The 11502-nt window shown below is 34.6% G+C and overlaps 1 pseudogene; it reads right to left on the bottom strand.

The window, feature by feature from the left end:
* Positions 1 to 3390: 3390 nt before the first annotated feature.
* Positions 3391 to 6659, bottom strand: LOC142614297 (disease resistance protein RPS5-like; annotated as a pseudogene).
* Between the last annotated feature and the right edge of the window lie 4843 nt (positions 6660 to 11502).

Here is an 11502-nt window from a genome sequence, read left to right as displayed (position 1 = left end):
GTCATGACAATTGATGTTATGAAATTTTGTTTCTGTTATTATTCAATTCGTTTTGTAATTTTAGATGCTATGAGATGGTTTTTATCCAACTAGGGATAAGATCCTGTCCCATTTATATCTCTAATGTCCTCCAATTTTTGTATTTAAGAGAAACAAATCATAAGAATATTCCAAAAAATTACTAAAGGTGGTAGCTTGTAGGTTTTCAAACATTTTTTCTTATTATTATTGTAAGTAATTGGCAAGAACACGGCAAGTTTACTAATGTCAATGCCCAATGTGTAGAAAATCTCATTATGAGATGACTATAAAAATGACAAGCCCTTTGTCTGTCATTGTCTTGGTCATTTGAATTAGCACATTCTGTCCATCATGACCCAACAATGTTAATCCACCCTCAATGATAGGCTACATCGTTGATATCTATGATCAAATCAAGACTATATATAAGTTAACATTCAAAGGAAATTGATCTCAAACAATATATCATTTCAGCTCCACACGAGGACAAGTTGAAAGAAAAAAGCGTTTGTATACCCTTAGGATCCACATGAATAAGACCTATGATAGGCTTAGTTCAATTTCAGAATGCTTGTTTTGTCTATAATGGGGCTTATTTCAATTTCAGAATGCTTGTTTTGTCTATAATGGGCTTCAATTATTGACTGTAATGAGCAAGAAACACAGAAACACTGGGGTCATTTGTGTATTGACTACCAGTTAACTTGAGATGTTTGGTTTGGAGCAGACTTGATTATCCGAGTGGAGAATTTGGAGCCAAGAGGCCCAAGATCCATAAAAGTCTGGATTTGTTGTTGTTGGCCTGAGAAGGAATTGCTTAACCAAGGCACATATAGATGACTTTTTGTGGTTTTTCTAGCTACTTTAAGGTCCATCTGGAAATAAAGAAGCAAGGCTACTAGGGAAGGTGAAGCTAATACTGTAGTCAATATGCTAATTTATAAAACATCTTTGGCTTCTGAGAGCAAGCACGGTGGGACAGCAGATGCAAGAGAGAGAAATGTCTTTGCCTCTAAACAAAGATGCATGTCTTGGTTGGTAGCTCATTATTCTTGTGGACGGCTTTTAGGGACGAAGTGGTTTATGGAAAGGAGCAAGTTTTGTTGGCAAAAACAGAGAAGGCAAGATCAGGGCAGCTAAGAGAAAAATAGAGACAGAGATATGAAATATGGGTTAGAGGTTTGAGTGATGAGAAATGAGTTTTGAGTTTTGCCTAAACCAAACAGCCTTATAATTACTGCAACGAAAGTCTTATATAAGCATTAGTATCTATCCTTCTGTCTCTCTTACTGTAGACTCCTACACAATCACATGATGTGTTACATATTCCAATCTGCTTCTCGTTATGATTCACCTCAATTTGTTTAAAAACTTGTTAAAGCTTAAAGGAGCACTGGATCAAGTTCTAGCAACAAAGGCTGCTAGTCTAAACGAGAAACAAAAGTTGAAAGGACTAATTACCTTTGAACTATGAGCACATAAATCATTCGGGAGCTACATGTGGTTTTAAAACCGTTGAGATCCTTATTTGTCAACCTCAGATTCTGACATCTCACTGATGATCATTTAATCTGTTGTGTTGTAGAAGAGCCGTAAAGTGAGAGGCATATGCAGCAACCGAATTAGTCCAAAACAGGATTAGTGTCTTTTAAGCCCACTGTGTCAAAGAGCATCTACTTCAAGTAGTAACACAATTTTAGCCAAAAATCCATTATAAAGATAACATTTAACAAATGATATAAAAGCTTTTAGTCGAGAGGGCACTTGAAATTTAATAAATTAAGTTGCACCAAGAGAAAAACAAAATAATAATTATGAAAGATATTAATTAAGTAATACAGCAAGTTGCAGCTGGTTCTGCTCTAGCTAATGCAAGTGCAGATTTTGTCTTCAAGGGGGAGTTACCTAGGCTGGTTTTCAAAAAAGACTTTCTTCATCATAAGAAAGCTTTTTATTTTTTTTTGGGAAATAGTCCCAACTATCAAAGACATTAAGCATCTATTTATCAGAATACAGCAAATTGAGGTGTCTCTAATCAAAAGAACAGCCAATGCAGTTGTTATGGGAAGAAGTGGTAAATGGATAGGAGCAATTTTTGTTGGCAAAAACGGAGAAGGCAAGAGGAGGATGGCTGGTTGCTATAGTTGGACAATGACAAGCAAAACTGTGGTTATTTGTCTGCAATTAGAGAGGCTTTGTTGATATTCCATCTGCAGAAGTTTCAAAAATGGGTGGTGTAAAACCAAGCAGATTGATGGATGCAGTTTGCATCCACCAATTATAGACCTATAGCAATTCAGAAGTTGCGTGCATGGTTTGAGACAAATTGAAAAGGAGGGTTCTAGCAGAATCATGGCAGCTTTCAAATATGGCAACCAAGTCATACAATCTATCAGACTCTAGTTTTCAAAAATAAAAAGATCCACTAGACAGTCCAGACCTGTACGTAGAATAACAAAAGCACTCCTAAACAATCACAGGAGGTGTTACATATTCCTATCTGCTTCTAGTTATGATTCGCTTCTATTGCATCAAAAAACTTGCTCATGACCTAAAGGAGACCACTTGTCTGTGCATTGAACCAAGTTCTAGCAACAAAGGATGCTAATCCAAAAGAGAAAAAAAAGTTGAAAGGACTAATTACCTTTGAACTATGAGCACATCAATCATTAGTGAGCTACATGTGGTTTCAAAACCACTGAGAACACTATTGGTCAATCTGAGAGTCTGAAATCTCACAGATGATCAATTAGTCTGTTGTGTTGTAGAACTGTAAAGTGAAGGGCATATATAGCAACCTAATTAGTCCAAATTACAAGCTTATTGGTGTCTTTTAAGTCCACTGTATCAAAGAAAATTTACTTTAGTTCAAACACAATTTTACCCTAAAATCTATTGTAAAGATAACATTTAACAAATGATTTAAAGCTTTTTAGTCGAGAGTGCACCTGAAATTTAATAAATTAAGTTGCACCTAGAGAAGAAAAAATAATGATAACCATCAAAGAACAGCCAATGCAGCTGCTAACTGGGTTACAAGTTCAGACAAAAGGATGTGTGTGTGCGCTTATGCAATTGGAAACATTTGCACACTCACAGTTTATCTAGTTCACATTATCTCTAAAGCAGAAACAGACAATGTTTGAATCCTTTCACAATTACTAAACAAATTAACATGGAGTATCAATTTATTACAGAAGGTCATCCCACTCAGCCAAAGAGAAGAACACATGTTCATAAATCATAACACAACAAAGTTCAAATAAAAAGCAAATCAGAACCAAAAGAGCTAAGAATTACACGGAAACACATTTGAGAGCCAAGTTCTAGTTGCGGGTCCACGCGGACCACGCCAGTGCACAATTATTTCTAGAGTCGGCTTTGGCTTGGTGACGTATCCTATATCAAACCAACAAAAAATATATCTATATAATATATCAAACCAACAAAGAAAAGCAAACCAATGAAAACAAATTAATAGGAAGAATAATTAAAATGGATAGGCATGTATGTTCGGGGTTTGACTTACAGAGGAAGAGTCACGTGAATCTTGAGATTTCACTGCGACTGCGGGGTGGTGTAAAGGGTACCAAAAGAAAAAAAAGGAAAAAGAGATTAGAAAGAAAGCGAGGAGGAGAAATGGATAACCAACAAATTGAATCGTTTCAAAGATGTAAAGTGAATAGAGAGAGTCATACCCATTCAGTGAACTGACAGAGAGGTTCAAGGACCATCTTCATATCATGATTGTCCCATTCCAGCAATTGCCACCTTTTTTTTTTTTTTCTTTATTTCGATTTGTAATGAAGAAGGCGGAGAAGATAGTTCTCCATTGATACGGCACAGAGAAAGAGGTAATCTCTTCAGCTTCGGACACTTATTTATTTATTTTTTATCTCAATAGAATCGAGAGAATCACAACGTATTACATTACTGCTACTGCATATGGTCTTCAGCTCCGGTAATTTCTGTAATGTCAAATTCCTCAATCGGGGGAATATTTTCACTTTTTCTTCTTCTTCAACTTCATGAGATGCTTTAGCCCCACCTATTATTTCCTCTAATTGTTTACAGTAAGAGACATCAATCTGTTCCAGGTTGTCCAGCAGCAACCAAGGCGGACAATTACTAATTGAAAAATCTTTTGAGGCGGGAAAAGGTGCCGAGGGGGACGACCGGTGCTGGTGCGAATGGCTCTTCTCTAAACTCTAAACAGTCCCTTTAAATGATATAATTTGTCGAGATTTAGCATCTCAAGGCAAGGTGTAAACATAAGAATTAAGGTATTCTATTTCTTCTTCACAATCCATAAACCAAACAACCTTTAACCAGCAGTCCGAAGACATACCGCCACGTCACGTTCTCTAATTAGTAGGGCACCAACGTCTTTTGGGAGACATATATTGCATTTACTTAAAGAGAAATGATATGTCCACAATATTTTTATAATAAATTCTAAGTGGCAGGTTGTTACTAGTTGTTATTGTTGGGGCAAAAAAGTAATCTTCGTGTTAGGTTCAAATTTAAACCAATAACAATTAACTACCTATGATTTGTTGTAAAAATGTTGTGGAGGTAGCATCTCTCTTTACTTAAAATTCCACTTTCGCAAAACTCGGTAACTCCAAATGGCTTTACGCCATATATATGTAATAGCTAGGTCCTCCCTCCTCTAAGGATTCAACATATGTATTGAAGCCTTTAACGCCATCAAATGCGCCTTCAAACCACTCTAATTTCTTCAACCTTACCATCTCCTCTCCATTAACTTCTAAGCAATCAAAAGGCAATTTGAGGACTTGGAGTTAGACAGAGTTTGGGTAAAATCCCTGGTGGCATCTTCTCTACTTCCGTGCTTATAAAATTAACAACATAAAGGTTAAGGTATCTCAAATTGACCAACATTTCCAAAGTATTTCTTCCAGTGAGTATGCCGAAAGATCCAAACTCCTTAATGCTGTAAGCTTTGCTAATGAAGGCACACGCTTAATATCAAAACTATTAAGCCTTAATGAATCCGGGATGATGTTTACATATCCTCGTAGAAGCAAGGTCGAAAGCTTAGGACATTTTGGTGACACATTAGGAAATTTTGAACCACGTTTGCACATCAAAGAAACCTTTTCAACATCATTTCCCCATTCTTCTTCATTTGGAACATCTTCTAATACCAAGAACTTAGCACCTGCAATCTGGAGGGCCATGTCTCTTATTAGATCATGCATCTTCACAAAACGCCTTTCTTCTAAAGTATTTCTGATTTGAAAATCTTTAGACCCACCTTCTAATAAGCAGGCATTTTCAAGGATATTCAACAAAGTATGCCCCTTATCCAACTCTTCTTGCCTACTCTTCATGCTTTCTATTACTTTCTCACCAATCAAATGCTCTATCAACTCATCTCTGTCAATCTCATAGTCTTCAGGGTATAGTGCACAACACAAGAGAAAATCTTGAAGTTTCTTATCTTTTAAGCGTTCATAACTGAATCGAAGCCTCTCAAATACTGCAGCATCTACATGCTCCGGCCCTTTTATTGATGCCCTCAACTCACTTAATGCATTCCTCCACTCTGAAGCATCACGTACATTTTTTAAACTTCCCGCTATCGTGATGATTGCAAGAGGCAAACAAGCACATTCTTTAACAACATCCTCCACAATTGGTTTTATATCTCGATCATTCAAAACATCACGCCCCACTGTATCAAAAAACAAATTCCTCGACTCATCTTCTGAAAGAAGCTCCATCCTAATTATATCATCACAACCCATTTTGTTACAAACTTCAACACTTCGAGTTGTCAATACTAATTTGCATCCATTTGATAGAGAAGGCTCTGAGATCCCTATATCCTCAAGACGAAATGCTTCCCACATATCATCTAAGATTAGCACATACCTTTTCTTATCTTCCAATGCACTGTTTAGCTTGCTTGCCCTTGTAGTTTCATCCATAAACTTTGATAGATCTGGATTCAACTTGCATGCAATATCCTCTTGTAGCTTGGTAACATTAAATGCCTTTGATACAGTTACCCAAATTATGTTATCGAACTTGGTTGTCTCTTTTAATAGATCATTATTAATTTGTTTCATGATCGTTGTTTTTCCAATGCCTCCCATGCCACAAACACCAATCTTTCTAGAATCTTCACCTAGTAAGTGTTGCCCAACCTTTTCCTTTGTTCTTTTGGCTGTAGTTTCTCCCACTAATGTTGTAGTTAGCAATGTTTCTCCATGGCTTACAGTTACAGGTGGATCAACTACCAAACTGTCACTGAAATCACCTTCTCGATAAAGTTCTTCTACCTTTTGTATCTTCTCACATGCAAGTTTTCCTAGTTTCATACGTGAGAAACACATCCTTTTGTCAGCCTCTTGTTTAATGTTTTCTATCTCCGAATTCATTTTTTCTACCCTTTGGAGCCAGTATTTAACTTCTTCTTTTGGACTCTTTCCTCGTTCAAGTTGTGCCTTCATTTCTGATTCTATGTCCCTCTTTCGACATTCTAATGCTTTCCATTTTTCCTTGAGAATTTCCATATCTTTATAGGCATGTCTGTGATAATTGTAATATTTGCGAGTCGGAGCCCATATCACTTTTCCAAGTTTGAGAATTGGGCTTACCAGCTCCATTGGCAAGTCCCTGTATAATATATATACCAATATGGACGTTAAACATTTTATTCATGTACAAAATTAAATTAATTGTAAAGGAATTGAAGAAAGCATTTAAGTTCCAAATTTGGATTTGTCGTCAATATAATTCCCCTAAATATTTTGTTGAAAATAAGTACCTTTAGGGTTGATAGGACATAAAGAATCATACAAACATGGATTTTAAATATAAATTTTTTTTTAAAAAAAATCTTGAAAATATAAAATCTACAACGCAAATGGGAAAGGGAGAGATGAAGAATGGAAGAAACAAAATAATAGAAATCAAAGATTATTCTAAACAAATCCAAGAATTGTTGGTTATTACTCCCATGCCCACCACGCTAACCAATAGCACTTCACTACCACATAATTTATATAATAATATTTAACAATGCTAACTAAATAATTTAAATTAAAATATGTTTATAACATTCAGTAGCTCATCGTTAAGGTTGGGGTTTTTTTTTTTTTGGAGATGCTTTTCTTGTTTTTTTTTTTTGGTTTTTGAAAAAAAATTCATATGGGTTTCTTCTTCTTTGCTCTACTGGATTTCTTCTTCTTTTGTTCCGCTGGTTTTCTTCTACTGGGTTTCTCTTCTTTTTGTTCGGCTAGGTTTCTTCTCCTTCTTCGTTCTTCTTCTTCTCTTCTCTGTGGAACTCGAGTCTTACAAACTCGATTTCCACGTAGCTTTTTTGTTCCACATTGGATTTGAACTCAAGTTTGTAGGACTTGTTAAAATGTTTCCAAAACATGTCAACTAAAAAAATAGTTGCTAAGAGCATTCTCATCAGATGTTTCAAAAAAAATGTCATTTTGACACACCAAACACCTACTTTATCATTTTACCATATCATTTTACAATATCTCATTTATTAGGTGTTTTATCCTTCAATTCTATACATTAAAACAATATTTACTACATATTAAAATAATATATTAACTCCTCCCTATCATCATCACCATCAACAACAACAATGGCACAACCACCATTGGCACAAACCCACATAACATTCACCAACGCCACCTCAAAAAAAAAAAAAAAAAAAAAAACACAACCAAAGAGATCAGCACAAACCTACATCCACCTCCGGCACAAACCCACATCCACCAAATCAAACAAACCCACATCCCAAATCCACCAAATCAATTATAAAATTAATTACAATTTACACTAAAATCATAAATTGAATCGGACATACACCGAGACATTTTGAATTGGACGCCTTCGTCGCCGTCGATGAGGGAAGTTTTCACTTCTGGCCACCGTGTCCTTCACACTGGAGTTCCTTTTCGTCGCAAAATGGGTCAGTGATTAGTGGCGAGCTTGGACGGTGAGGTCTCTCGGAGTGGCGAGACGGCGATGAGAAAAAACGAGATCGGTGTGGCCAGAGAGAGAGAGAGAGAGAGAGAGAGAGAGAGAGATGTGTTGCAGACGGAAAGAAAGTGAGAGACATCTGATAGGAGGAGAGAGAAAAAACGAATTAAATAAGCCAAACAGTGTTTGACATATATGTCCGTACCGTCTCATATTTAACATGGTACTGTAGATATGTACAAAAATTTTTGGCATTTGAAACATCTCATGAGGCTGATATTTTGGAGTTTTGGTGTGCCAAATGCCAAATATTTGACATTTGGCACACCTGATGAGAGTGCTCTAACAATAATGCTACTCTGCAAATTACCCCCATCACATCTCATGTATTGTTTTAATTCCGCAGTAATGGTTATCATTATTTGATTGGTTTTTAATATTCCAAAAATAATTGACAATTTTTCATTAAACTTCCAAAAAAAATACCCTTTTAAATAATTAAACAAAATTTTATTTCATTTTTCCCCTTTCTCACCAAAGAAAATAGCTCAAGATCCATAAAAAATATTAAACAAATTTCTTGCACTTTCCCACACTTTCTCACCTACCAAATAGTTGAAATCCACCAAAAATAAGAAAAATACAAAAAAGCCCTAAAAAATCTAACCCCAAATCAGAGAAATATAGAGAAGCCTAACAAATCTAACACCAACAGAAGCCATACTAAATTTTACCAAAAAAAAAAGTAGGATTCTTGGAATCGATGGCTTGGGATCTAAGATCGTCTCTGGCGAGGTAGTCACCACGAGTCGACGACCACCATGCAGCCACCTCCAACTCAAACGAGTCAGAGCCACTGCTCGTCTACGATCAACCCCTGGAGAACGACCTAGACGCGGGCTATTACAAGGCACATTCATTAGCCACGATTTTTCCTCATTTTCCATCATTTTCTCGCCAACCAAACAGAGCACCACCAAACCCACCGTCCATTTCTACAATAGATTCTTATTTCCACCACGAATAACGCCTCCATTGAAGAGCATCGTGCTCAAAGAGAAGCACAGAGAGTGAGGGAATGAGAGAGGCTAGGGGGCCGTTTGGGTGGAAAAAAAAATCTCACTCATCACTCATACTCATTACTCATTACTCGTTACTTTTTAACTCATTTCCTATCACCCAATAATCCCCAAATATCTCCAAAACCTGGTTTGGCACCTTAAGGCTCCGTTTGGGAGGAGGGAATTGAATGAAATGGAATGGAATAAAAAGAATATTTTTATAATATTCTTCCCTCCCCATATTTGAGAGTTTTAACGGAGGGAATGGAAAGTCTATTCCCTTATTTGGGAGTTTAAGTAGGAGGGAATTGAATGGTTCGGAGGGAATGCTCATTCCTTCCTTTTCCCTCAAAACCTCAAATTTTTGTTCCCTTCAAAATTGGGAGGAATGAGAGGGAATGGATTTAAGTTTAATGAAATTTTTGTTAAAATCCCTAAAATACCCCTTTAATATCAACCCTTTTTTTTTTCTCATTCAGCTGTAAAAAATTATAGCTATCATTCTTGCACAATATTGTCGTCCTCTGCAAAGTGAAGTTGCTGCCGCCTGGTCTTTCTTTTTCTTTTGTCTGCTGCAATTTTCAGACCAAGTATGTCTCTATCTTTATCTTTTTTCTTTTCGGCTGTTTGCTAGTCTTTTCTTCTTCTTTTTTTTTAATTTTTTTTATGAACTATTTGCTAGTAATTCATGAGAGTGATGTATAGTGTTTTTGTACAATCTTTGCAAGTTGCATGTAAGCAAGACAAAAACAATGGTTTGGTCACTTTCAACAAGGAGAAGTCCTTTTTTGATTTTTTTTTCCCTCTATGTCAGTAACTACTTTAGACTAAAAAATATAATGAATACATGTTTGAAATTATTTTTTGTGATTAGTGACATGCCAATTTGTAAGACATAAGTAGTAAAATTTGTAGTATCTCTAGCATAATTCAAAGATAAAATGCTGTGAAACATATCATAAATAGTAAAAATGGTGTAAATAATTATATAAAAAAAATAGTGAAATAGGTGTAAGTTACACGTAAGACAAGACAAAAGCAATGGTTTGGTCACTTTCAACAAGCAAAAGTCCTTTTTTTCTTTTTCTTTTTTTTCTCATGTCAGTAACTACTTTAGACTAAAAAATATAATGAATAAATGTTTGAAATTATTTTTTGTAATTGGTGATATGCCAATTTGTAAGACATAAGTAGTAAAATTTGTAGTATCTCTAGCATCATTCAAAGATAAAATACTATGAAAAGTACCATAAATAATAAAAATGGTGTAAATAATGATAAAAAATAAAAAATAGTGAAATAGGTGCAAGTTGCACATAGGACAAGACAAAAGTAATGGTTTGGTCACTTTCAACAAGTAGAAGTCCTTTTTTTCATTTTTTTTCCTCCATGTCAGTAACTACTTTAGACTAAAAAATATAATGAATAAATGTTTGAAATGATTTTTTGTGATTGGTGACATGTCAATTTGTAAGACATAAGTAGTAAAATTTGTAGTATCTCTAGCATCATTCAAAGATAAAATACTGTGAAAAGTATCATAAATAGTAAAAATAGTGTAAATAATGATAGAAAATAAAAAATAGTGAAATAGGTGCAAGTTGCATGTAGAACAAGACAAAAGTAATGGTTTGGTCACTTTCAACAAGTAAAAGTCTTTTTTTTTTCTTTTTTTTTCCTCCATGTCAGTAACTACTTTAGACTAAAAAATATAATGAATAAATGTTTGAAATTATTTTTTGTGATTGGTGATATGCCAATTTGTAAGATATAAGTAGTAAAATTTGTAGTATCTCTAGCATCATTCAAAGATAAAATGCTGTGAAAAGTATCATAAATAAAAACAATGGTGTGAATAATAAAAAAAAATAAAAAATAGTGAAATAGATGCAAGTTGCAGGTAGTACAAGACAAAAGGAATGGTTTTGTCACTTTCAACAAGTAGAAGTCCTTTTTTTTTTTTTCCCCTCCATGTCAGTAACTACTTTAGACTAAAAAATATAATGAATAAATGTTTGAAATTATTTTTTGTGATTAATGACATGCCAATTTGTAAGACATAAGTAGTAAAATTTGTAGTATCTCTAGCATCATTCAAAGATAAAATGCTGTGAAAAGTATCATAAATAAAAACAATGGTGTAAATAATAATAAAAAATAAAAAATAGTGAAATAGGTGCAAGTTGCACGTAAGACAAGACAAAAGCAATGGTTTGGTCACTTTCAACAAGTAGAAGTCCTTTTTTTTTTTTCTTTTTTTTTTCCTCCATGTCAGTAACTACTTTAAACTAAAAAATATAATGAATAAATATTTGAAATTATTTTTTGTGATTGGTGACATACCAATTTGTAAGACATAAGTAGTAAAATTTATTGTATTTCTAGCATCATTCAAAGATAAAATGCTGTGAAAAGTATCATAAATAGTAAAAATGGTGTAAAT

The sequence above is a fragment of the Castanea sativa genome, chromosome 10, assembly GCF_040712315.1.
Source record: "Castanea sativa cultivar Marrone di Chiusa Pesio chromosome 10, ASM4071231v1".
Taxonomy (NCBI): domain Eukaryota; kingdom Viridiplantae; phylum Streptophyta; class Magnoliopsida; order Fagales; family Fagaceae; genus Castanea; species Castanea sativa.
This window is presented reverse-complemented; position numbering and strand designations above follow the sequence as displayed.